This window comes from Meles meles, chromosome 4 (assembly GCF_922984935.1).
Source record: "Meles meles chromosome 4, mMelMel3.1 paternal haplotype, whole genome shotgun sequence".
Classification (NCBI taxonomy): domain Eukaryota; kingdom Metazoa; phylum Chordata; class Mammalia; order Carnivora; family Mustelidae; genus Meles; species Meles meles.
The window spans coordinates 47,037,062-47,064,157 of record NC_060069.1 but is presented as its reverse complement, the minus strand read 5'-3'; positions in this window follow the sequence as shown (position 1 = coordinate 47,064,157).

Here is a 27,096-nt window from a genome sequence, read left to right as displayed (position 1 = left end):
AGATTTCAAAAAGGTTTTCATTAATGTCTTCATGATGAATAAAGAGTATTAGCAGGAAGAATTCCTTCAATCTCATTTTGTTGTTTTTGAAATAGGATCTATGCTACAGTATTGGTTATCTCATTTGATGCCCTCAAATATCCCAAATATAAAGGAGTCTCTTCTTTTGATTGTTCATGTCTAATTATTAGTCTACGTATAATGCAATGTGTGCTAGATTTGCAATCAAAGTACTGTGTGAGTCTGGAAGAGATCCTTAGCATTTCTATTTCTCTCTTTCTTTACTTATAATCTGTGGATAATAACTCCTAATGGTCAGGGTTGTTACGAGACTTGACTGAAGTCACGAGTGTGCTTTGCACATCTTAAGCAGATTGTAATACAGTCAGAGATATTACTATTAATTTTCATGGTGATAAGTCATCTTGATCTATTTATGACCAGTAATAGCATTGTATAGGTTAACATCGTATGGGCTAGATATCTCCCTACAAGCTTGGAAAATAGCCCTTGGATGCTTGCATCTCTTCACTGTTTTGGACAGAAGAGAATATAGACAAGCAGTGAAACAGCGTGATTCAAAATGAGAAAATTCTAAACCTGAGAGACCATTGTGCCTTTTGTATCATGCTAAGTATCTTTGAGTGTAGAGTGACAGGTAGTTGATTTTAAGGTTGGCTACTTACAAGACGGATCTGTGTCTTCATTTCAGATGGGAAGTTTCTAGTCATTATTATAGTATGGGTGATTAGCCATTTTAAACACAATTATGATTTTCTTCTTCTTCTTCTTTTTAGATGAAACAATATTCTAAACAGATAACCTCAAGATTCTTTGGTTTCCACTTCCATACCACCCTGCCCATTTTCCTACCCCAACCCACCCTTCTGTGTAGGATGGGTTATACGCTTCTTTACTACTAAAAGAACACTGACATTGTTTCAAGTCATAAATAGCTGGTTGCTGAATCTCATACAACTTTTCAAGATTATTTCATAAACTTTTAACTTTCATTTGGAATGACTTGGGTGAGTAAAATTAGTTTTTAATTAATGAAAAAAATGAAGTTTAAATGAAAGTTATAATGACAAAAATATTCTTTCACAATATAGCTATAAAATTGTACTATTGAAATATTAAAGACCATATTCTATCCATCATGAAAAATCGAAGAAGAGTGTAGTAAAGTACCTGGGTTTGAATCATGGCTTCTTTATCAATTTATAGCTTTGTGACTGTGGTCTCACGTCCCCTAATCAGTACTAGTGCTAGTTAATCTTAGAGTCTAACAAGAACACGAGTTAACTGACAAAGCCACAGTGAGGATTGAATGGATTTATACAGGCATAAAGACCATTATCTTAATAATTGTTGGTAATTTATCATCATCCCCGCTACCTCCTTCCTTCCTTTTAGAAAGAGATTTTTTTTTAAATCCCCCAAATATAGACTAATCTTCTTATTGAACATTTGACCATCTTTTTTTCCTCAACAAATTGAAGATTGAATTTCAACCAAATAACTTTTATATAAATAAGAAGCTGTTTCAGGCACAAGAACAGACCTACTGATTTGTTGCATTATGTTCCAGCTTATTAAAAAAGCAGAGTAATGGTCCTGGCTCATTAATGTAGGCAATGTTTAAAGACTCCAAAGCAATGCGTTGACTTGTCTTCAACTAACAAAAACATTTATATAGGGGTGCCTGCCGGTGGCTCAGTCATTGAAACATCTGCCTTACGCTCGGGTCATCCAGGGTCCTGGGACTGAGCCCCAAGTTGGGCTCCCTGCTCAGTGGGGAGTCTTCTCTCCCTCTTCCTCTATCCCTCCCCACCTTTGCTCATGCTCTCTCTCTCTCTCTCTCTCTCTCTGTTTCAAATACATTAATGAAAATCTTTAAAAACAAAACAAAACAACCCCCCAAATTTATGCAAAGGACTCAAACCAGGAATGGGACCCTAGTAACTGAAAACTGGAGTACCAGGCAATTGAGAAGTAAAAACATAAGCAGTTTCCTTGTCCTATAGGGAAATCAATAATAGAAACCATAAAGAGAGTAAAGAGTACTGAACCTGAGAAGTACATGGATGCCAGGGCTCATTTCTGGGGCCCAGGATTTTCGGTCCTGGGGTACTGGGAGTTTGGGTACACTATATCAACTCTGTTGGAAGCACTGCCAGCTTCTAGATTGCAATGTGTGGTCACTGAACTGCACATTTTGGTTGTGGACAAATGTTTATTCTCAACTTAAGTGAGTGGAGGAGTAAAGTTCTTTGTGGCTAACTCTGCCCATTAAGGCAAAAATTTCAGGTGACATGGCAATCAAGATGTTAAATTGGTCTATTTCTCTTTTAAAAATTATTTATTTATTTATTTGAGAGAGAGAGAGAGAGTGAGAGAGCATGAGGAGGGTGAGGCTCAGAGGGAGATGGAGAGAAAGAATCTCAACAGACTCCCCAATGATTGTGGAACCCAACTTGGGCTCGATCTCAAGACTCTTGAGATTATGACCTGAGCTAAAATCAAGAATTATTCACTTAACCAGCTGAGCTAACCAGGTGCCCAGACTTGATTTATTTTCTTAAAGTGATCACTGAAGTGATGCCTTCATTCCTCCTCAGCTCCTGTGTTTAATGATTTAGTCAATGATGATGGTGAAATTTCAGCAAGGCAATTCCATGAACTAATATTTCTCTACTTAAGTATTTGAAAAATACTTATTTTTATGTGAAAATGAATGTGTTGTTCACAATCATCATTAATTATTGCAGCAGCTTACTCTGTGTTCATAAATATATATTTATACTTCAACTGAATCTCAAAGAGTCTCAGAAATGAAAACACACAAGGTAGTTTTAACCATACTTACACCTAAAATGCTTACCCACATTTGCAAGTGAATATTCTGACAATAACAAGACATCTACTGATGTTGATTCATTGATTAGACCCACGGGTAACTGGTGCAGTCTCACGGTCACTGATCACACATCACTGCAGAGAAACCAGGAATGACACAACAGTTAGGCATTCAGCTATTTGGCTCTCTGAAGGCTGAGGCTGAAGTCAAAGTGAAGAGCAGATATTAGTTAAATTTGGAGGCCAAAGTCTTATATTGCTGCTTGCCTATATGAAGATCCTTGAACACAATCTTTGGGAGGCCCTGGAGCTATGAGCTTCAATTGCACTGGACACTCCTGATTGGTTCTAGTGTTGTTTCTCCCATTAACCTGCGCACTCCCTCACATAATACCTGTGGGTGTTCAATAGGGCATCCTCAAGGACAAGGACAAGGCTAAATGAGCCAAAGGCATACAGGGTGCAAATTCCCAGGGTTAAATAGGTTCTGGATTGCACAGGCATGCAGGAGCAGCACACACGTAGTGTGTGTGTGTGTGTGTGTTGTAAGCACATCAGCAGACATTTGAACAAATCAGATAGAGTGCTCTAATCAGTATAACAACTTTAGATTATTTGTGGAACCCTTTCACCCATGGCTGGCTCTTTGAGCCAATATTTATAAGGAACTGAACGCTGCTAACTTTCATCTGTCTCCTTTTGCCCCCCACAGCTAGATTCAACAACAGCCTCCATCTATGCTCTCAGGGATGATACTTTCCCTTCGGATACCAGGTGGATGTCAACAACTCTGGCACTCACTCCTCCTACGTCCCACCAGGCCCAACTCACCTTTTTTTCCCCTTTCTCCTGTTTTCTTTTTTCTTTATTTAAAATTGTGCTACAATTTGCATTATTTACCATTCTACCCATTTTTATGTGCATAGCTTTCAGTACAATTGCAATGTTGTGCAACAATCACCACTATGTATCTCCAGGACTTTTTAATCTTTTCCCATGAAATTCTGTACCCAGTAAATAACTTTCTATTCCTCCCTCCTCACATCCCTTGGCAACCATGCTTCTACTTTCTGTCCTTCTGAATTTGACTATTCTACTTTATGTATGTGAAATCATACAGAATTTGTCCTCTTGTGACAGATTTAGCTCACTTAAAATAATATCTTCAAAGTTCATCTATGTTGTAGAATGTATCAAAATTTCCTTCCTATTTAAGATTGAATAATATTCCATTATATGTCTTTGACATCTTCTGTTTATCCATTTATTTGTTTATGGATTCTAGGTTACTTCCACCTTTTGGCACTTAGGAAAATTTCTGCTATGAACATGGGTATAGAACTATCTATTTCATAAATAAATAAAATATTTTAAAAAAAGAACTATCTATTTCAGTCACAGCTTTTAATTTGGGGGGGGCATATATGCTGAAATGGAATTTCTGGATCCTATGGTCCAGCTTGCAGTTGATGAAACTTAGAATTGTCAGGTTCTCTACCCCAGGATGTAGGATCCCAGACAGGATTAGTGGGCTCTTGCTCCACATTGTCTCTTTTATAGCAGAATATGCCATTCCCAGGAAGGACTCAGGGGCATCCTTGTGTCCCTCAATTTTTTTTTTTAAAGATTTTATTTATTTATTTGAAAGAGAGAGATCACAAGTAGACAGAGAGGCAGGCAGAGAGAGAGAGAGAGAGGGAAGCAGGCTCCCCGCTGAGCAGAGAGCCCGATGCGGGACTCGATTCCAGGACCCTGAGATCATGACCTGAGCCGAAGGCAGCGGCTTAACCCACTGAGCCACCCAGGTGCCCCGTGTCCCTCAATTTTAATTTTTTTTTTCTTCTCTGAGATCTATCTGTTTGGATCCCATCCACAGACCAGGCTTCTTACAAGATCAAATTTTCACTCTGCAGACCTGCCCTTCTTTCAAGGTCCCAGAGTTGTTCAGTGGTGGGCCCTACCATTCCCAGCTTGGATTTCTTCCTTCCTTGATTCTGCAGGTGAGTTAATAGGAATAATGTTGTACTGATTGAATGTTTACCTAAATTGGCTAATGCAAATTGCAATCAAGAAAAGAATTCAGAACTCAGAATGAGAGAAACAGAAACAAGCATTGGAAGGAATGTGTGAGGGAAAACCAGGTATAAGAAATCATTCAAGGAAAAAAAACCCTGAAATTATTCCACTTCAGAAGGCAGTATCATCAGAAGCAGGTAAGTCAGGTGAGTTAAGTGACAAGTTGAAACAAGTAGTTGAAAGGTACAGCAAAGTAAAGTTTTTAGGGGTCTGTTTTTTGGGGGCTGCCCCCAGTCTCTGCTCAGTTGTACATCTGAGCACAAGGTCTCTGCTGACACATCCTATTTATGTTGTTGAAGGTGGGGGAATTTTGCTGCTGTGAATGCAGGGAACTCTATAATTACCTCTGCTCCCTTCTTGATTCTACTGCTTCAACCACAGGCCAACACTACTGTTTCCATAGTCGAAGAGTGGCCTGGAGGCATATACCCGCTGACATAACTCAACGACTAGAAACATCTGTCATAGGTCTGGCTCTGAGTGGAAATAAGTCTGCCCTAAGCTTTAGTAACCAGTGACCTAGACCTTGCCTATTTCAAATTTGTGCAACCTCTGTAGTCTGGGCACTTTCAAATAAAAAAAATTAGATTAAAAATTTGTCTGAATACCCTGTGGACCCTGTGGAAACAAACGCAAAATCTCAACCTGGACACTCAGGATCTCCATTACCAGCAAACGATATTCAGTGAGACAGAAGCCTGAGAGGTTTTAGGAATTGAAGGAAGCATTTCAGATTCACAAGGAACAATAATATTTTCCATTATGTTGCTAAATGTGGTACATAATATTCCCACAAACAAATATAATCCCAAGGGGAAGTCACCTCAGACAAGTTTATAGCTCTTTTGTGGTTCCCTACCCCCCCATAACAATGGTTATATTGTACTTTTGGTTTTGGCTACCAATGAATTAAGCCAAACTCTTCGCTCAATTATAGTTATTAGCTCCTACCAGGTAATAGTAATGTCTATTAATTCTGCTCTCTTCTTCTCTCCTATGAACTTCATCCTTTTTCACAGTGTAAATTGTTTTTGGAAAGAGGTAGGGAAGAGACCATGAAGAAAGGGGGAAAGTCTGTGGGGATTAGAGCTCTTGATATTCCTATCCCTTCTCATGTTTTAGGCTAGGATCTGAGATTGCTGTCTGGGCCTCAGGGAACCTCTTCAGGTGCAGTCCCAACCATGAGTTCCACTTGTCTTGACAAGTTCCACTTGTCTTGTCAATGTTGCCTCTTCACTTAGATTCTTCAAATCAGTTGTTCAGTGGGACTTTCTTTATGGCTTTTGGTATTGCAAAGATGGTCTTTGTCATATAATTTTGGGATCTATGATTCAGTACCTCCTACTTCAGCTCAAAACACTAATATCTAGTTGTTAATTAAGGAGAAGAGTTAACGTCATAAAAAAGAAATAACAAAATGAGTAGAAGATTGATTATCTGTCTGTTACATCTTTAAAATGATTTGATATATTGGACACTTGTGATGATCATAATCAGTGGCAGTTAAAATGGCATAAAGAACCCACAACTTTATGACTGGAACTGTAGATGAACAAAATAGATCACCCTTCTATATAAGAAACAGCACCCAATTCAGCTGTGGTTTCCACTTACAGAAATCCTCCTCAGAAAAAGAGCAGTCACTGCGGGGAAACGCCATTAATGCTCACCCAAGTGAGAAGAATCTATATCATGGGGAGGGAAATAGCCATAGAACACCAGATGTTTGCTAATTATTTTCAAATGAAATTGACTAGACTGAATTTTAAGCAAAGATAATCTGAGAGGGTAATATAATGTTGATTCTTCCCTTGACTTTTATAAGTAGGGATATTTAATCCCTCTGAAGCATTCCTCATTGCCTCTGTCCAGTCCTGTCTCCAGTTATTAAGTCCTTCCTTTGGCCTCAGGAATTATATCCAGTGTCTCTGTAGCTGGATCCTGGTTGGCTCAAGAATTCTGCAGGCTTCATTTTCTTATCTCCTTTCTGCTCTCCCTCTGCATAAGCTGTTCCCTTTCCTGTCTCCTTCTTCTTGGCCTGTTATATTCGATTCAATGTAAATGGTTTAGGACTTCCCACCTCAAGACTGACTGATGGTCACAACTGATGATGCCTCTAGGAATTTCAGAATTATTTGAGCCTATAGGCCTCTAAAGGTTTGGGCCAGAACCCAGCAATTTTGACAGAATGCTCCTCTATTCTTCCTGGGATATAAGCTAATTCTGGCAACAGTAGACCTTCATTTGTGAGGAACAATAAGTGAAAGCATTGAAGCAGTGAAAAATTAAAGCTGCATTTCAAAGGAAATGGAGCACACAGGAGAATGAGTATTGCTCTTACTGAAACAGATGAACTGCAGGAAGCAGACACATTTACAACCTATTACGTTCATGTTCTCAACACAACACAGTAGGGTGCTCTATGTCTAAAACTACAATACACAGCATTAAAAAGGGAACCACCTGATATGAGGTAGGATAGTACAGAAGTATAAATATGATATCTAAATTAAAAACTGTAATGGAAACAATAATATGAAATGGATACTGCTAAATATTACATTTCTAAAGTGTAGAGACAAAAACAAGAATATTTTCTCTTGAACTCAAATATAGCTTGGGCAGCATAGAGTTCAAAGGATATAATATCTTCCCTTATCAACTCTGTTGACAACATCCCAAAAGGCTAATATCCTTGATATAGAAATCATTCATGGAAAACAATGAAAAAGATGATAAAACCAAAATGGTACAACCAAAGAACAGTTTACAGTTGTTTTAGCCTCTGGAAAGCAGAGGCTGGAATAGGATTTTTGTGCAAGCAGTAGTGATTTATATGGGGGAGAGGGGGTGAATCCAGGAAACAGAAGTGAAGAGCTAAACAGAATGAATGGGGAAGGAAGAAAAGCCATACTGCATACAATAGTATGCATACAATAGTATGCAGTTGAGTTGGCCACCACCTTGGGTAACTGAGGCTCAATCCCACTGGGGTATGCTTAGGAGTACAGAGAATGCAGATTCATCTGCCCAAGGATGTTGGGGGAAAGCATCTAGTCATTGTCTTCCATAGTCCATTGTTTGAAATTTGTTCCTGGGTTGCTAAATGCCCCACACTTCTGAGTGGGCAGACCTGTTTGCAAAGAGGAGTTCCACCAGTACTCCATTCTACAGTGAGAGGAGTTCTAAGGGCAGGATGATGGTGGGCATTGAGTGCCACATGACAGTCACCTGCCTGCAACTGCCATGTCTGAAAGCAGAATGAGGCTGAGAGGCACCTGGTATAATAAAAGGTGAAGTTACATGAGTAGCTTCATTGAAGAGTGTTTGCTTTCACTGCTAATCAAAGGGATGCAAATCACAACACTGAATCTCTTCCTTTGATAAATTTAAAGTGATTTTAAAAAAAGGTAATTCTTAATGTTTTAAAGATGTAGTGAGAAAGGAAGGTTTTCCCCCCCATTGCTTAGTAGAAATACATTCTATAAATTTCCAGGACCAAATTAATGTTATAGATTGTTATGGGCTGAATTTTGTCCCCCAAATTTCATATGTGCCTAGCCCCAGTACCTCAAAATGTGACTGTATTTGAACATGAGTCTTTAAAGAGATGATTAATTTAAGAGGCAGTTAGGTTGGCCCTAATCCGATCTGACTGGTGTCCTTATGAGAAGAGGAAATTTGGAGACACAGAAAGACACCAGGGATATGTGCACACAGAGGGAAGAACATGTGAGGACACAGTGAGAAGGTGGCTGTCTGCAAAGCAAGGAGACCTCAGAAGAAACCAAACATGCTGACACCTTAATCTCTAATTTCCAGCCTCCAGAACTGTGAGACAATAAATGTCTGTTGTTGAAGCCACCCAGTCTATGGGATTTCTTAGCCCTAGAGAATTAATGCACAGATCATACATTTAAAAAATATCTTCACACACTGTTTTTTGGAGAAGATAGCAACTGCCCAGCACTTGGACCATGCTTGTTCTAAGCCAATTCTGAAAATCCTGTTCTTTGTTTTCCCAGCATCCCTTGTAAGTAGGGTTGACCACATGACCAGGTTCTGGCCAACAAGACCAAAAGAGAAATCTGCAATGGGGCTTCTGAGACAACTTTTGCTTTTGTGATTAAAAAAGACAGGTGGAGATGGTACATGTACATCCCCACCCCTTCTCCTGTGCTTTAGATACACAGTGATGTTGTACCTACGTTTGCAAAGCTCCAGCCTTACATCTTGCTAGTTTGGCAGATCTGGTGCATCAAGCGGGGCCTCTCTGCAAATGGCTTTGGGCATGTGCCCTTGTGGTCAGTCTCACTGACCTTGCTTAGGTCACATGCAAGGATGTGTGAAGGATGAACTGCTCCTATGGATGGGATCTGAACCATGCTCTGACCCCTGGAGTGTGGAGTTGATGTCAACCTTGTCCAAGTCACATGGATCAAAAGTGGTGGAGGGGTACTTGCCCCAAAGGAAATCAGTGTGCTGTACCTGAAGATGGAGGAACAGATGCTGATCCGACAAAATGACAACTGATATCCCCTCCACCTGACTAACTCCTGCTTGTCCTTCAAGTATTAGCTGGACTAAAACTTTTCCTGTGCAGTTTTCTCAGCCATGCCAATGCCATCAATTCTAGACTCCTGTTCTTTTTTCCACTACCATCTGTACTTTATCACAGTCCTTTTAAGTTGTACTATAACCAACTGTTCGTTTCTCTTCATTCCTCAGTAGACAACAAATGCCATTAAGACAGGGAACTTGATTCTTATTCACTATTGTGTCTTCAGTGTCCACTAGAATGCTTAGCACATAAACATATTTGATAAATATTTCCTGGATGAATGAATGAATGAGTGAAAATTTGCATTATAGAAGACAAACATAATTGAACATGTTTTCAAGCACATGAAGTTGATGTGTACCATAGGAGTAATAGGCACCTTGGTCTCCTCCTACCACAACTATACTCTTGTTAACTTCCCTCTTTTGATGGAGAAAGAGTTGATACATTGGTCAGAGTCTAGAACATTTCATGAGGCTACATTTATCAATATTCCTTAAAGATCAGCAACTTGACTACTACACTCTTATTTTTCTTTGGTGGATATAAAGGGGCTGGCATCTTTGGCAGAGACCTAACAGGTTTCTCTCCTTTTTTCATCCCCCAGAAATCTTCACCTGAATAGTAAGTATGTCAGAGCTTATCTCACAGATCTCCCCCACTAAAAATATAACTTGATTTTACAATTTAGAGCAAAGGTAAATAATTGGAAGCTCATTCTTTTTTTTTTTAACTTAATTTTTCCAGTGTTCCAAGATTCATTGTTCATGCACACCCAGTGCTCCATGTAATACATGCCTCTTTAATACCCACTACCAAGCTCACCCATCTCCCCACACCTCTCCCCTCCCCTCCAAAACCCTGTTTGTTTCACAGAGTCCACAGTCTCTCATGGTTCATCTCTACCTCCAATTTACCCCAATTCACTTTTCCTTTCCTTCTCCTAAAGTCCTCCATGTTATCCCTTATGCTCCACAAGTAAGTGAAACCATATGGCAATTGACTTTCTCTGCTTGACTTATTTCACTCAGCATAATCTCCTCCAGTCCCATCCATGTTGATACAAAAGTTGGGTATTCATCCTTTCTGCTGGCTGTGTAATATTCCATCACATATATGGACCATATTTTCTTTATCCATTCATCTGTTGAAGGGCATCTTGGCTCTTTCCACAGTTTGGCAATATGGCCATTGCTGCTATGAATGTTAGGGTACAGATGGTCCTTCTTTTCACTTCATCTGTACCTTTTGGGTAAATTCCCAGTAGTGCAATTGCAGAATCATAGGGTAGTTCTGTTTTTAATTTTTTGATGAATCTCCACACTGTTTTCCAAAGTGGCTGCACCAACTTGTATTCCCACCAACAGTGTAAGGAGGTTTTCCTTTCTCCACATCCTCTCCAACACATGTTGCTTCCTGTCTTGTTAATTTTGGCCGTTCTAACTAGTGTAAGGTAGTATCTCAATGTGGTTTTGATTTGAATTTACCTGATGTGAAAGCCCCATTATTATCTCAAGTCAAGACCATGTCCTCCAGCACAACTTAGGAGAGGACCTTGAACTGCAAGTCACTGAGCGCTCACATACCTCTTAGGAAAGCAATATTCTGTTTTTGACCTAAAAATGTTCTTTATATATACTTTTCTCTTTGGGGAATACTGCCAGTAGAAGTGATCATGGAAGAATAGCATTTGGACAGTTATTTATTTGGGGCTGGAATGAGCATCACAAATACCTCCCTAACCTCACATGATTCCTAGGAGCTACCAGGTCTCAGAGCACTTTTTGTTGCCTCACAGAGCCCCTCATCCAGGATGAATAACACTCTTCATTGAGCAGTAAATTCTAGATGAGTCTGGCCTAAAAAAGGGATTGTCCAATTTATAAGGCACTGGTTTTCCTTAGTCTTATAAGTAAGTATACTGGGACAATCCCTTTTTCCTAAGAACTGTGACTCTACTCCCATTAAATACGAAACACAATGTGGAGTCACTTAGCCTTCACAGAGATAACAGATATGATTTCTATTTGAATTTTTAATATTTGAACATGGCTTTTGGTACACCATTAACTCTTGATGAGGCAACTCATGTTAGAGACTTATGGCATTAAAATTGTGCAGGAGCCTAATAACTATCAATTGATTAATTCAACGAATATTTACTGCCAATTTGCAATGTATCAGGCCTTTGCTAAAAAACTAACAAAATATGTTGCTGTAATATTGCAAAATGGGTAAACCATGATCCCAATTCTAGAGGTGCTAATATTCAGGTAGAGGAGAAAGACACTTAACAAAAGAGTCAACCATATGATGTGACACTGGGAAACACACTCAAATTTGCCTCTGCTGGACTGCCTTACCTTAAAAAATCCTGCAAATCCTTTAAGGCCAACTCAAATCCTTCCTTCAAGAATCCTTAAGTGCTCTGCTCAGCCAAAATAAATCTCTCCTTCATCTCTCTACTCCTCCAGCTTATGTATTAACTAATATTTTTGTGTGTATCTCTTTCTTCCATTTGCTTTTATATTCTCAAAGAATAGAAGCTGTATCTTAGCCATCTTTCTTCAATTTGGCTAGGACAATCATTTTCATGTAGTAAGCACTGAATCTTTATTGAATTGAAATAAACTATTACATTAATCAGATTAGTTCTCTGGAGTTTTCAGATACATGGTTCCTCTGTTACAGAACAGAAAGGATAACAGATGCAACATACTTCTAGTTAATAGTCTCAATTTTGGTGAGAAATTGTTTGCCTGGATTCTAAAGAGTATGGGGGGGTTTAATTGTAATATTATAGTAAGGATATCTTGTTTCCATTGAAAATAAGGAAAACATAAAGATTTTTAGATGTGATTTGTTGTCACTTGAAATTTAGATCATGGATTATTCTGCCCTGCATTGAAGCTGAGTTCAAGTCATCCTGTAATGTTAATAAACAGAATATTTTTACCAATTATTTATTATCAGCTGTGTCTGGGGAAGTTTGAATGGGGGTTACAGTATTGAAAAGCAGGAATGTCAGGGATAAGGAGTTGAGATCACAGGAAAGTGAAACTGGAGATAAGGGAGTGGGTGAGAGCAAGCAGAGAGACTGGAATGAGGAGAGAATGTAGCACTAGATGGAACGTAGAACAGAGGTCACTGCAACTTCTCAATGAATGGACTAGGACGTAGAACAGAGGTCACTGCAACTTCTCAATGAATGGACTAGCTGTCTGTGGGTATGGCCCTTTAATTTAACCTTTGTGGGTCTTAGTTGGTTGGTAGGGAGGTTTGGCTTGAGACAGTGCCATGAAGACTCTAAATCTAAATTAATAGCTTTTTGGGAAAACAAGCTATACAATGGATTAGAAGGAAGAGAGCTTGGGGACAGGAAGCCCAGTTGCGAGCAGCTGCTTTTGTTCCAGTGAGAGGAGGTGAAAGTAAAGACAAGGACAGAAGGAAGGAGAAGGGACAAGGAGCCTGAGTCCCAGACAACTGAAGCTGCTCCGTTTGAGTCCCAGACAACTGAAGCTGCTCCGTTTGCCAAGAGGTCAGATGCCCTCCGAAAACCTTGTCATTTACCAATGACTCATCCTGTTTTGAGTTCTCCTTGAACTTCATCTTCCCTTGTTATCATTGAGTGCCCTTACAAAGCACTGATTTAGCACTTTCACCACATGTTAAGGCCCTGAAACAAACATAAATGACAAAGATGCTTCCTCTTTGAAAAATTCTTTGTGATGTTAATTTTTCAAACACTCACGAACTATATCTGAAAGGGTTGGTGATTAAGTTAATTTAGTATTTTGTTTTTCCATCATGATCTTTCAGATGCGGAGGCTACTTTGACCGGGAGGGTGTCATTCAGAGTAAGTACTATGGTGGGAAAGATTTCTTCAGTATTTGAAATAGTTTCCATGTAAGGACTGGAAAACATGTTCAAGTGTGCCCAAGCCAAAGGCTTTTTTTTCTGTTTGTTTTTTATTTAATTTAATTTAATTTTATTTATTATGTTCAATTAGCCACTGCATAGTACATAATTAGTCCCTGATACAGTGTTCAATGATACCCAGTGTTCATCACAGCACATGCCCTCCTTAATACCTATCATCCGTTACCCTACCATCCCTCCTCCTCCCCTCTGAAACCCCCAGAATGTTTCTTGGGGTCCATACCCCCTCATGGTTATATCCCTCCCTGATTTCTCACCTTTGGATTTCCCCTCCCTTCCCCTATGGTCCTCTGTGCTATTGCTTTTGTTCCACATATGAGTAAAACCATATGATAGTTGTCTTTCTCTGCTTGACTTACTTCACTTGCCATAATTCCCTCCAGTTTCATCCATGTCGATGCAAGTGGTGGGTATTCATCATTTCTGATGGCTGAATAATATTCCATAGTAACTTTTTAGCTTGTACTTTTTCACAGGCCAAAGCAGAAAAGCAACCTTGGGATGTTAAATAGTACCCAAAGAACTGGCTCTTACCTTCTAATGAGAGAGAGAGAGAGCAATGCAGACTGAAATTTTCTTACCATGGTTTGTAAATTTCACATTTCAGTACCAGATGGCATTAACTTGCCAGAAATGTCTGAACTGAAGTTCATTTGAGGTAACGATCTTGGATTTATTTCACTTTAGTCCATTCCTTTGTTTTCAGAAAACAAAAAATATTAAAATACATAGAAAAAAAACCCAGAATATTCAAGACAATAAAAAACAAGCAGCTGCATTCAATTTTGGAATTAGGATCTTTAAAAAGACTAGCTGGTAAATTCTAGTTGCTTTTCTAATATAACATGTTGAGAAACAGAGTCTAGTTATTAAATCCAGAGCTAAAATGATTTTCAAATAATTATTCTTCCACTATCCACAGTTCACTGAAAAGATGCTGGAAACCTAATATTTTTCTGGTAGCCAAAGGTGAAATGATAATATTCAGTAAAATGTGGTCCTGAGAAGTATTGAAAGAGAAGATACTGGTTTTGCTGTTGAGGATTTTCTCTCTGGCATCAATAGAATTTCCCCCTAGCAAAAATATCCTTTGTCTGGATTGATGGAATATCATTCTGCCATCTTCCATGAGTTGCTAGGGAGTTAGCTGAAGCACACAAACTGTATTGTGACAGAATTGTGTTTCTTATACAAGGTGAAAATTGGGCAAATTGTAGAGTTGGGCATTTTAAGATTTCACAATCCATTACTAATTCATCGTTATTTCTTCTCCATTCCAAAGCTAGTACTTTTCCTTCCATTGAGATCCAGGCTTAATTTGTATCAAAATTGTCCAAAAATTCATGGGAATTTGCTCTCCAGGGATCAGCTCTTAAGTCATCCAGTATATAATTTTTTTAGTGATAAAGAGTCCCAGGCCTGTTTCCTTTGGCTTTCGTACAGATTTTACCTGTTTGGAATCTACCATTTCTTTAGAAATGACAAACATTTGAATAAGCTTTCTTAAAATTCTCTTGTTAACTCTTCTAATCCCGCACATTGAATACATTTTCCCTAAAAGGACCAACTATTTGATTTCATCCTGGTAACCTATTATGTTCTTTAGAAGCCAAAGAAACATAAATTTTAGCATCTTAAATTTCAGTTACTACAGTCCAGAGGACTCTGGTGACCTTTCCTCCTACAACTCAATTTGATCACACTTTACATTGCATAGCCTGTCTTGAAGCTGGCAAGTCATCCAGTCCACTCGACTAATTCCAGGTTCAATGTAGGTTAAAATATTGTCAGTTCAAGTTTCTACTCTGCCTTCCTCCTTCAGAGATGGCATTGGGATTGCAGGAGAATTTTATTGCAGGGATTAATGAAGGTGAGCTTTGGTCCCTGACAGCATCCCCACAGTGTCCCCTATTAACGTAACACATGATGTGTCCTCTTCCCCTGGATCCTCCATGGTGACCGCTCTGGCAAGGGGAGGACGTGGTTTCCTTCCTTGACTCTGTGCTGTGTCCGTACTTAAAAAATTTCAGCTCCTCAATTCCCAGCCAGTGGTTGATATACCACACTCTTTCCAGTGTAAGTTTCTTCACTTCTTTCTTTTCTTTTCTTTCTTTCTTTCTTCTTTTTTTTTTTTAAGATTTTATTTATTTATTTGACAGAGAGGGAGAGAGGGAGAGAGCACAAGTAGGAGGAGTAGGAGAGGAAGAAGCAGGCTCTCTGCTGAGCAGGGAAGCCCAATGCCCGCCTCCATCCTAAGACCTTGGGATCATGTCCCGAGCTGAAGGCAGACGCTTAATCCACTAAGCCACCCAGGTGCCCCCTTCACTTTTTTAAGGAAATTTTTGTCAGGTAATGGCTCTCACCTTCGACAAATTTCCATATTCCATGTATGGGTATGAAATTTTGGATCTCTTTCTCACCGTTTGTGAGATTACAGGAAAATTTAAGAAGAGGCTGTCCTCAGCATCTGCTCTCTGTATTCATTTCTGTCACCTAACTACACCCTCCAAATGCCAGGTGGTGAGGGGACTGTTGCCAGAAAGGAAATTGTTCTCAAAAACCTTCAACTAGAAGCTGTTTCTGGTACTTCCCAAATTTCAAAAGAGAGTTTGTTCCTCTGTTACTTGCCCACTATTTTAAATTCTTTTTAAGCACCTAAACACTCTTCTCAACTCTCTGCTACCAGAGTTTTTTTGTTTTTAATAAAGAAGGTGAGGACAAGTGAGAGGAAACAGTAAATAGTTCAGCTGGATGATAACTACCTTAAAATTCTCCACCTTACACCTAAATCCTGGACTGTTTGCCAAAAATTCCACCCTCCCAAATTTGATGTCTTTGTTCATTGTTCTTGACAGCTTCTTTCTCACTCATCATAGGCATGCAGATGCTTCCAGGTACAAAGGAGAGGGGTCAAAGAGGAGAAATGCATGCTAATTAATGTAATCAGAATGCATACTCTGGTCCCTGCTGAGGTTTATGATGGAACCAAGTAAGATTATTGGTTGAGGTGCTGGTGATAACAATGGAGTACCAGAGGATACAGCTAAATGTCTAAGAGGGTAAATGCTTCTCCAGGCAGATGAATTTTGGCCGCCCTTGGGCTTAATTAGGAGAAAATAAGTGTTGTTTTTTGGAGGCAAATTATGTCTCAGACTTTTTTTGTTGTTGTTGTTGATTTTTTTTATTGTGTTATGTTAGTCACCATACAGTAGTACATCATTAGTTTTTGATGTAGTGTTCCATGACTCATTGTTTGCATATAACACCCGGTGCTCCATGCAATCTGCCCTCCTTGATGCTCATCACCAGGCTCACACCCTCCCTTCTAAAACTCTCTGTTTCCTGGAGTCCACAGTCTTTCACAGATCCTCTCCCATTCTGGTTTTTCCCCCTTCATTATTCCCTTCTCCTAATGCCCGCCATGCTGTTCCTCATGTTCCACAAATAAGTGAAACCATATGATAATTGACTTTCTCTGTTTGACTTATTTCACTTAGCATAATCTCTTCCAGTCTTATCCATGTTGATGCAAAATCTGGGTATTCATCCTTTCAGATGACTGAGTAATATTCCATTGTATACATGGACCACATCTTCTTTATCCATTAGTCTGTTGAAGGGCGTCTTGGCTCTTTCCACATTTTGAAATTCAGATCAAAACCACATTGAGATACTACCTTACACCAGTTAGAATAGCAAAAATTGACAAGGCAAGAACAATAAATTTGGGGGAAATTGTGGGAGAAAGGGGGACCCTCTTACATTGTTAGTAAGAATAGAAATTGGTGTAGCCACTTTGGAAAACAGTGTGGAGCTTCCTCAAATAATTAAAAATAGAGCTACCCTATGACCCAGCAATAGAACTACTGGGTATTTACCCTAAAGATACAGATATAGTGAAAAGAAGGGCCATATGCACCCCAATGTTCATAGCAGCAGTGTCTCAGACTTTAAAATGTCAATCCAGTGGAAGCTGTTCATCAGAGAAGTAGGATATCATTTTGCATAGAACCCCAGAGCAGACTCTACCTATATAATAGCAGAAAGACTGTTTGCATGAGAGAATATCATAAATCCACTAGGTACTAATAGCATTGGAAAACTCCTTTCAGAGGAGAGATTTTGCACACAAAGAGCCCCGAGGGAAGAGATAGAAATGGAAGCATCCATCAAGTAAGGAAAGGGTGTTTAGAAAATCGCTTTTCTGACTTCATCTATCATACTATCAGAGACTGCTGTGTTAATCCATTTACCACCACGGAGTATGAACCCAAAGACAGAATGCAGAAATACTCCTTGGGGAGAGCTTTCAACAAAACTTCTGCAGAGGCTAATGTGGACAATGGGGATTTTATTCCAGTCACTGTGAATCCTGTTGGTTTGCTGCTGTGGTTTTTGAGGAGAGTCCATGGGGGTAGAAGCACTTGAACCTGGGAACAATCCCACTGCGAGCTGGGCCTTGTCAGTGAATTGGTGAGAATGAAAATGGCCTGTATGTGCCAGGTGCTCTGGAAGAAAGTCAACATGTATTTTCTGGGGGGTTTTGATTTTTCTGTATTTAATAAATTTACTAATTATGTATATAATGCACTTCTGGGACATTATTTGTGTTCAGTTTAAATGTAAAAATAAATCCTATTTTCTATTAAAAAAGGGGGGACAATGGGGATTGTCCCATATCATATTCAGGGAGTACTGACTTCAACTTATACACCAACATGCAGTGGACGGTGGTTTTTCAAATGTGAATTCTTTGGCCTAGAGAACATTTTTTTTCTTCTTTTATAATACAAATTCTGAATTATGAATATATGCTGTAGCTCCATCCCTGCCCTTTCCATGGTGTGTGAGCCTGCTATTATCTAAGGGTTAAAAACCAAATAAGACCTTACTTCTCTGAATGTTACTGTGATATATTAGTTCTCCATGTATAAAGAAAGGGTGTTAATTAGAAATGCTGCAATGATTATGGAAAAAAATCTTCACAATATTACTTTCTTAGCTTTTATAATTGCCCAACGGAAGAAAGCAAATGCCAAGTGCTCACTGTGCTATTAAATGTTACCAATTTCAATATTAATAACTTAATAATGAAAATAATTCCTTTTGTTTTTACAGTGCTTTTCTCTTTTTATGGTGCTTTCATACCTTTTATCACATTTGATTAATTTTTTTTCCCTTTTTATTAATTTTTTCAGCATAACAGTATTCATTCTTTTTGCACAACACCCAGTGCTCCATGCAAAACGTGCCCTCCCCATCACCCACCACCTGTTCCCCCAACCTCCCACCCCTGACCCTTCAAAACCCTCAGGTTGTTTTTCAGAGTCCATAGTCTCTTATGGTTCGCCTCCCCTCCCCAATGTCCATAGCCCGCTCCCCCTCTCCCAATCCCACCTCCCCCCAGCAACCCCCAGTTTGTTTTGTGAGATTAAGAGTCATTTATGGTTTGTCTCCCTCCCAATCCCATCTTGTTTCATTTATTCTTCTCCTATCCCCCTACCCCCCCATGTTGCTTCTCCATGTCCTCATATCAGGGAGATCATATGATAGTTGTCTTTCTCCGATTGACTTATTTCACTAAGCATGATACGCTCTAGTTCCATCCACGTCGTCGCAAATGGCAAGATTTCATTTCTTTTGATGGCTGCATAGTATTCCATTGTGTATATATACCACATCTTCTTGATCCATTCATCTGTTGATGGACATCTAGGTTCTTTCCATAGTCTGGCTATTGTAGACATTGGTGCTATAAACATTCGGGTACACGTGCCCCTTCGGATCACTATGTTTGTATCTTTAGGGTAAATACCCAGTAGTGCAATTGCTGGGTCATAGGGTAGTTCTATTTTCAACATTTTGAGGAACCTCCATGCTGTTTTCCAGAGTGGTTGGACCAGCTTTCATTCCCACCAACAGTGGAGGAGGGTTCCCCTTTCTCCACATCCTCTCCAGCATCTGTCATTTCCTGACTTGTTCATTTTAGCCATTCTGACTGGTGTGAGGTGATATCTCATTGTGGTTTTGATTTGTATTTCCCTGATGCCGAGTGACGTGGAGCACTTTTTCATGTGTCTGTTGGCCATCTGGATGTCTTCTTTGCAGAAATGTCTGTTCATGTCCTCTGCCCATTTCTTGATTGGATTATTTGTTCTTTGGGTGTTGAGTTTGCTAAGTTCCTTATAGATTTTGGATACTAGCCCTTTATCTGATATGTCGTTTGCAAATATCGTCTCCCATTCTGTCAGCTGTCTTTTGGTTTTGTTAACTGTTTCCTTTGCTGTGCAAAAGCTTTTGATCTTGATGAAATCCCAATAGTTCATTTTTGCCCTTGCTTCCCTTGCCTTTGCCGTTGTTCCTAGGAAGATGTTGCTGCGGCTGAGGTCGAAGAGGTTGCTGCCTGCGTTCTCCTCAAGGATTTTGATGGATTCCTTTCTCACATTGAGGTCCTTCATCCTTTTGGAGTCTATTTTCGTGTGTGGTGTAAGGAAGTGGTCCAATTTCATTTTTCTGCATATGGCTGTCCAATTTTCCCAGCACCATTTATTGAAGAGGCTGTCTTTTTTCCATTGGACATTCTTTCCTGCTTTGTCGAAGATTAGTTGACCACAGAGTTGAGGGTCGATTTCTGGGCTCTCTATTCTGTTCCACTGGTCTATGTGTCTGTTTTTGTGCCAGTACCATGCTGTCTTGATGATGACAGCTTTGTAATAGAGCTTGAAGTCCGGAATTGTGATGCCACCAACTTTGGCTTTGTTCTTCAATATTCCTTTGGCTATTCGAGGTCTTTTCTGGTTCCATATAAATTTTAGGATTATTTGTTCCATTTCTTTGAAAAAAATGGATGGTATTTTGATAGGGATTGCATTAAATGTGTAGATTGCTTTAGGTAGCATAGACATTTTCACAATATTTATTCTTCCAATCCAGGAGCATGGAACATTTTTCCATTTTTTTGTGTCTTCCTCAATTTCTTTCATGAGTACTTTATAATTTTCTGTGTATAGATTCTTAGTCTCTTTGGTTAGGTTTATTCCTAGGTATCTTATAGTTTTGGGTACAATTGTGAATGGGATTGACTCCTTAATTTCTCTTTCTTCAGTCTTGTTGTTGGTGTACAGAAATGCAACTGATTTCTGTGCATTGATTTTATATCCTGACACTTTACTGAATTCCTGGACAAGTTCTAGCAGTTTTGGAGTGGAGTCTTTTGGGTTTTCCACATATAGTATCATATCATCTGCGAAGAGTGATAGTTTGACTTCTTCTTTACCAATTTGGATGCCTTTAATTTCTTTTTGTTGTCTGATTGCTGAGGCTAGGACTTCTAATAATATGTTGAATAGCAGTGGTGATAATGGACATCCCTGCCGTGTTCCTGACCTTAATGGAAAAGCTTTCAGTTTTTCTCCATTGAGAATGATATTTGCGGTGGGTTTTTCATAGATGGCTTTGATAATATTGAGGTATGTGCCCTCTATCCCTACACTTTGAAGAGTTTTGATCAGGAAGGGATGCTGTACTTTGTCAAATGCTTTTTCAGCATCTATTGAGAGTATCATATGGTTCTTGTTCTTTCTTTTATTAATGTGTTCTATCACATTGATTGATTTGCGGATGTTGAACCAACCCTGCAGCCCTGGAATAAATCCCACTTGATCGTGGTGAATAATCCTTTTAATGTACTGTTGAATCCTATTGGCTAGTATTTTGGCGAGAATTTTTGCGTCTGTGTTCATCAAGGATATTGGTCTGTAGTTCTCTTTTTTGGTGGGATCCTTGTCTGGTTTTGGGATCAAGGTGATGCTGGCCTCATAGAATGAGTTTGGAAGTTTTCCTTCCATTTCTATTTTTTGGAACAGTTTCAGGAGAATAGGAATGAGTTCTTCTTTAAATGTTTGGTAGAATTCCCCTGGGAAGCCGTCTGGCCCTGGGCTTTTGTTTGTTTGGAGATTTTTGATGACTGTTTCAATCTCCTTACTGGTTATGGGCCTGTTCAGGTTTTCTATTTCTTCCTGGTTCAGTTGTGGTAGTTTATATGTCTCTAGGAATGCATCCATTTCTTCCAGATTGTCCAATTTGTTGGCGTAGAGTTGCTCATAGTATGTTCTTATAATTGTCTGTATTTCTTTGGTGTTAGTTGTGATCTCTCCTCTTTCATTCATGATTTTATTGATTTGGGTCCTTTCTCTTTTCTTTTTGATGAGTCTGGCCAGGGGTTTATCAATCCTATTGATTCTTTCAAAGAACCAGCTCCTAGTTTCATTGATTTTTTCTATTGTTTTTTTGGTTTCTATTTCATTGATTTCTGCTCTGATCTTTATGATTTCTCTTCTCCTGCTGGGTTTAGGGTTTCTTTCTTGTTCTTTCTCCAGCTCCTTTACGCGTAGGGTTAGGTTGTGTACTTGAGACCTTTCTTGTTTCTTGAGAAAGGCTTGTACCGCTATATATTTTCCTCTCAGGACTGCCTTTGCTGTGTCCCACAGATTTTGAACTGTTGTGTTTTCATTATCATTTGTTTCCATGAATTTTTTCAATTCTTCTTTAATTTCCTGGTTGACCCATTCATTCTTTAGAAGGATGCTGTTTAGTCTCCATGTATTTGGGTTCTTTCCAGCTTTCGTCTTGTGATTGAGTTCTAGCTTCAGAGCATTGTGGTCTGAAAATATGCAGGGAATAATCCTAATCTTTTGATACTGGTTGAGACCTGATTTGTGACCGAGGATGTGATCTATTCTGGAGAAGGTTCCATGTGCACTAGAGAAGAATGTGTATTCTGTTGCTTTGGGATGAAATGTTCTGAATATATCTGTGATGTCCATCTGGTCCAGTGTGTCATTTAAGGCCTTTATTTCCTTGTTGATCTTTGGCTTGGATGATCTGTCCATTTCAGTGAGGGGAGTGTTAAAGTCCCCTACTATTATTTTATTATTATTGATGTGTTTCTTTGATTTTGTTATTAATTGGTTGATATAGTTGGCTGCTCCCACGTTAGGGGCATAGATATTTAAAATTGTTAGATCTTCTTGTTGGACAGACCCTTTGAGTAGGATATAGTGTCCTTCCTCATCTCTTATTATAGTCTTTGGCTTAAAATCTAATTGATCTGATATAAGGATTGCCACCCCAGCTTTCTTCTGATGCCCATTAGCATGGTAAATTGTTTTCCACCCCCTCACTTTAAATCTGGAGGTGTCTTCACGTCTAAAATGAGTTTCTTGTAGGCAACATACTGATGGGTTTTGTTTTTTTATCCATTCTGATACCCTGTGTCTTTTGATTGGGGCATTTAGCCCATTAACATTCAGGGTAACTATTGAGAGATATGAATTTAGTGCCATTAGTAGCCTGTAAGGTGACTGTTACTGTATATTGTCTCTGTACCTTTCTGATCTACTACTTTTAGGCTCTCTCTTTGCTTAGAGGACCCCTTTCAATATTTCCTGGAGAGCTGGTTTGGTGTTTGCAAATTCTTTCAGTTTTTGTTTGTCCTGGAAGCTTTTGATCTCTCCTTCTATTTTCAATGATAGCCTAGCTGGATAGAGTATTCTTGGCTGCATGTTTTTCTCGTTGAGTGCTCTGAATATATCATGCCAGCTCTTTCTGGCCTGCCAGGTCTCTGTGGATAAGTCTGCCGCCAATCTAATATTTTTACCATTGTATGTTACTGATTTCTTTTCTCGGGCTGCTTTCAGGATTTTCTCTTTGTCACTAAGACTTGTAAATTTTACTATTAGGTGACGGGGTGTGGACCTATTCTTGTTGACTTTGAGGGGGGTTCTCTGCATCTCCTGGATTTTAATGCTTGTTCCCTTTGCCATATTAGGGAAATTCTCTCCAATGATTCTCTCCAATAGACCCTCTGCTCCCCTCTCTGTTTCTTCTTCTTCTGGAATCCCAATTATTCTAATGTTGTTTCGTCTTATGGTGTCACTTATCTCTCGAATTCTCCCCTCATGGTCCAGTAGCTGTTTGTCCCTCTTTTGCTCGGCTTCCTTATTCTCTGTCATTTGGTCTTCTATATCACTAATTCTTTCTTCTGCCTCATTGATCCTAGCAGTGAGAGCCTCCATTTTTGATTGCACCTCATTAATAGCTTTTTTGATTTCAACTTGGTTAGACTTTAGTTCTTTAATTTCTCCAGAAAGGGCTTTAATATCTCCAGAGAGGGTTTCTCTAATATCTTCCATGCCTTTTTCGAGCCCGGCTAGAATGTTCAGAATCGTCATTCTGAACTCTTGATCTGACATAGTACCAATGTCTGTGTTGATTAGGTCCCTAGCCTTCGGTACTGTCTCTTGTTCTTTTGTTTGTGGTGATTTTTTCCGCCTTGTCATTTTGTCCAGATAAGAGGATATGAAGGAGCAAATAAACTACTAATAGGGTGGCAAAGACCCCGGAAAAATGCGCTGTAACCAAATCAGAAGAGACCCCAAATTGTGGGGGAGGGGGAAGGGGATAAAAAACAGGTTCTGAAAAAAAAAGAAAAAAAAAAAAAGAAAAAAATTTAAAAAATAAAACAAATAAAAAAATATAAAAAAGAAAGAAAAAATATATATATTTAGATGAACTAGTCAAAAAACGTTAAAAAAGAAAAGGGTAAAAGTTTTTAAAAAAATTTAGCAGAAGAAGAAAAAAGAAAAAAGAAAAAAAATTGAAAAAAGAAAAAAAAAAATAAAAAATTGAAAAAAGAAAAAAAAATTGAAGTAGCCGCAAGACTAAGGAATCATGGGGAGAAAGCCATGAGTTCCGTGCTTTGCTTTCTCCTCCTCTGGAATTGCTCTGCTGTCTTAGGAATTGAATCTGCTTTCTCCTTGATAGATGAACTTCGTCCTGGCTGGATATTTTGTTGATCTTCTGGGGGAGGGGCCTGTTGTAGTGACTCTCAAGTGTCTTTGCCCGAGGCGGGATTGCACCGCCCTTACCGGCGGCCGGACTAAGTAATCGGCTCGGGTTCGCTTTTGGGAGCTTCTGTTCCCTGAATGCTTTCCGTAGAGTTCCGGAGGACGGGAATGAAAATGGCGGCCTCCCAGTCTCCGGCCCAGAGGAGCCGAGAGCCTGGGGCCCCACTCCTCAGTGCGCCCCCAGAGGACAGCACCCAATCACTCCCGTATCCCCAGCCTCTAGCCGCGCTCCGAGCTCACCCAGCCCGCGACCAGTTCAAGGTAACCCCGAGCTGAGAGTTCAGTCCTCGGCTCTGTCTTTGCAGCTGGTTTCTCCGTTCTAATACCTGCGAGCTCTCCGACACTCTGACACCCCCGATCCTTCTGTGACCTTGCGGGGCCTGGGGCCACGCTGGCCCCGCGTGGGCTTCACCCCGGTTTAGCCCCTGGAGCAATGTCCCTCAGTGGAACAGACTTTTAAAAGTCCTGATTTTGTGCTCCGTTCCTCCGCCGCTTGCCGGGAGCCGGCCCCTCCCCCCGCGGTCTATCTTCCCGTCGTTTTAGATTCACTTCTCCGCCAGTCCTACCTTTCAGAAAGTGGTTGATTTTCTGTTTCTAGAGTTGCTGTTCTTCTTCTCTTCGCTCTCCCGTTGGATTTGTAGGTGTTTGCTATGTTTAGATAAGCTATCGAGCTGATCTCCTGTTACCTGATGTAGTCTCAGGCTGCTACTTCTCCGCCATCTTGACCTGTTTCGGACCATTTGATTAATTTTTATGAACATTCTGAAAGTTAAACTCTCCCTTACTTGATCGACTAATAGTTCATTCAAATGATTGAATAAATCTTGGTTTTCGTGAAGAGATATATGAAATTACAAGATGGGAACAGGTTTTTTTGGCCCATTATTCTTTGGTGGTTTCAGTGGAGCCTTAGTGGTGTGTGACACTATACGGGAGAGAAAGAAGCCTTGCCTTGTGAAATAACCATGAGTTGTAAAGGCAGCTTAAGAGAGCAACCTGCCTGGCCATTGTTGCATTATTAAGAGGGATCACCCCCTCGAGGGAAAGATGTAGGCCAGTCATTCTTTTAATTGTGAGTGTAGAACAGCAGAAAGGAGATTTAGCTTTAAGTCTCTTCAATAAATGCATACACTACTAAAATTTACTTGTAATAATGATCACAGCATGCTATGCTGATGTTAGTGTTTTCAATCTTTTGAGTAGAACCTGTTTTCAATATAAAATATTACACAAATACAATAATACTTTCATTTTTATTATTTGATGGCTGGGAGAAGGGCCACAAATTTTTATTAATTCAGCAATACATACCTTCCTAAAAATTTCCCTTGAAATCATCACACCATCATTCACATATATTTCAGGTAAAAGCAACCTGTGTCTATGGCTATGCTTGGTTAGTGTGCTGATTCTTATTAGAATTTCAAAACCCTCAGAAATCCTCAACTCATCCGCTCAGAGCCTCTGTCATCCAAAATCAAGTTTATGTCCACAAAATGATTAATGTATTTATTAACATATCCTTCTCACAATTTTAAAGTATTTCTATAGACATTGCATGGTACTGGATATTATGGAGCATTGAAATTGCAGATTTAATAAATGGAGAAAGAATCCATAAACAAGATAGAAAAAAATATTCAAAATGCTTCTCAGACAGAAAAACTACTAGAAGGTCTAAGAATGAGAATGAATGAAATGGAAGAGAGTGAACAACTTGACATATGTCTATCTGATGTTGCAAAAGAAACACATAACAGCAGCAGGAGAGAGTCCATATGTGAGGAGTTAGTGTCCAAAAACATTTCAAATGTATTAAAAAAAAAAGTCTTTATTTCCAGAAAATGGAAAATGCTGAAGAGTATAAATAAGGTAAAAAAGAAATCTACAAATAGAAGTCGTATCACAGAAGACAAAGACAAAAAGAGAGAAGGCAGATTATACATATGGAGAGGAAAGACAGATTTTCTAGAGGAATTATTATTAAAGTGAGAGCAACCACATATAAAAGATGAAGTAATATCTTCAAGATATTAAGAGAAAATAACTATGAATCCAGAATTACATACTTCATAAGAGTATCTTCTAATAATAAGGGTAGAATTAAATACTTTTAGGAAAAAACTGAGAGAATGTGCCAATAACCAACTCTTACAGAAGACATTCACAAAGATTGAAACTTTGAGGTGCGAGAAGGAATAATAAGACATAGACAAATATATGAGTAAATCTAGAAAAACTAATAGTATAAAATAATAGTAATAATGTCTAATTTATAGAATTAAATAAATAAGGTGGAACCAAAATTCTGTACAGTAATAGCATGTAAACTGAGAACAATTGATCAGAGTTAGTCATCTGAGGGCTTTGCATTGTTTATGAAGAAGGAAAAATGATGATTTACTTTAATCTTTGCACATTAAGGTTTTTAGAGTGAGCACTAACAGAATAAAAATCATATCTAGAGGCAGAAATGAAATGAAAGAAAAAAAAAGCAGATCTCACTTTGTATTAAATGTGTAACAAATTATCCTAAAACTTAGCACCTTAAAACAATAATCATTTTGCTACTCATGAGCCCATGTACTGCTCATCAGGCAGTTCTGCTAATCTGGGGTAGTGGAATCATCTATTCAATGTCATAGATGCTTGGTCTCTGGGAGCTGGCTAATCTGAACTGGACTTATGCAGGAAAACTCATCTCGGCTCCACGTGGACTCTCATCCTCCAGTGGACTAGCTTGTTCTTGTTCA